We start from the raw sequence: 1721 nt of genomic DNA, 5'->3' as shown, positions 1-1721 counted from the left end.
TCTCTCTTTCTGTATTTCTCTTTCTGTATTTCTCTCTTTCTGTATTTCTTTCTGTATCTCTCTCTTTCTGTATCTCTCTTTCTGTATCTCTTTCTTTCTGTATTTCTCTTTCTGTATCTCTCTCTCTTTCTGTATCTCTCTCTCTCTCTCTTTCTGTATTTCACTTTCTGTATTTCTCTTTCTGTATCTCTTTCTTTCTGTATTTCTCTTTCTGTATCTCTCTCTCTTTCTGTATTTCTTTCTGTATTTCTTTCTGTATCTCTCTCTCTCTTTCTGTATTTCTTTCTGTATTTCTTTCTGTATCTCTCTTTCTGTATTTCTCTTTCTGCATTTCTTTCTGTATCTCTCTTTCTGTATTTCTCTTTCTGTATTTCTCTCTTTCTGTATTTCTTTCTGTATCTCTCTTTCTGTATTTCTCTTTCTGTATTTCTCTCTTTCTGTACTTTTTCTTTCTGTATTTCTTTTTCTGTATCCCTCTCTTTCTGTATTTCTCTTTCTGTATCTCTCTCTTTCTGTATCTCTCTTTCTGTATCTCTCTTTCTGTATCTCTCTCTTTCTGTATTTCTCTTTCTGTATTTCTCTCTTTTTGTATTTCTTTCTGTATCTCTCTTTCTGTATTTCTTTCTGTATTTCTCTCTCTTTCTGTATTTCGTTCTTTCTGTATCTCTCTTTCTGTATTTCTCTTTCTGTATCTCTCTCTTTCTGTATTTCTCTTTCTGTATTTCTCTTTCTGTATCTCTCTTTCTGTATTTCTTTCTGTATTTCTCTTTCTGTATTTCTCTTTCTGTATCTCTCTTTCTGCATTTCTCTCTCTTTCTGTATCCCTCTCTTTCTGCATTTCTCTTTCTGTATCTCTCTCTTTCTGTATTTCTTTCTGTATTTCTCTCTCTTTCTGTATTTCTCTTTCTGTATTTCTCTCTTTCTGTATTTCTCTCTCTTTCTGTATTTCTCTTTCTGTATTTTTTTCTGTATTTCTCTTTCTGTATTTCTCTCTTTCTGTATTTCTCTTTCTGTATTTCTCTCTCTTTCTGTATCTCTCTCTCTATCTGTATTTCTCTTTCTGTATTTTTCTCTCTTTCTGTATTTCTCTTTCTGTATTTTTCTTTCTGTATCTCTCTCTCTTTCTGTATCCCTCTTTCTGTATTTCTCTTTCTGTATTTCTCTCTTTCTGTATTTCTCTTTCTGTATTTCTCTCTTTTTCTGTATTTTTCTTTCTGTATTTCTCTTTCTGTATTTCTCTCTCTCTCTCTCTTTCTGCAGCCCTTTTTCTGTATTTCTCTCTCTTTCTGTATTTCTCTCTTTTTCTGTATTTTTCTTTCTGTATTTCTCTTTCTGTATTTCTCTTTCTGTATTTTTCTTTCTGTATTTCTCTTTCTGTATTTCTCTCTCTTTCTGTATTTCTCTCTCTTTCTGTATTTCTCTTTCTGTATTTCTCTTTCTGTATCTCTCTCTTTCTGTATTTCTTTCTTTTGGTATCTCTCTCTTTCTGTATTTCTCTTTCTGTATTTCTCTCTTTCTGGATATTTCTTTCTGTATTTCTCTTTATGTATTTCTCTTTCTGTATTCCTCTCTTTCTGTATTTCTCTATTTCTCTTTCTGTATCTCTCTTTCTGTATTTCTCTCTTTCTATATCTCTCTTTCTGTATTTCTCTCCTTCTGTATCTCTCTTTCTGTATTTCTTTCTGTATTTCTTTTTCTGTATTTCTCTCTTTCTGCATCTC

This window comes from Pygocentrus nattereri, chromosome 16, assembly GCF_015220715.1.
Source record: "Pygocentrus nattereri isolate fPygNat1 chromosome 16, fPygNat1.pri, whole genome shotgun sequence".
Taxonomy (NCBI): Eukaryota; Metazoa; Chordata; class Actinopteri; order Characiformes; family Serrasalmidae; genus Pygocentrus; species Pygocentrus nattereri.
Note: the sequence above shows the minus strand (reverse complement) of the source record.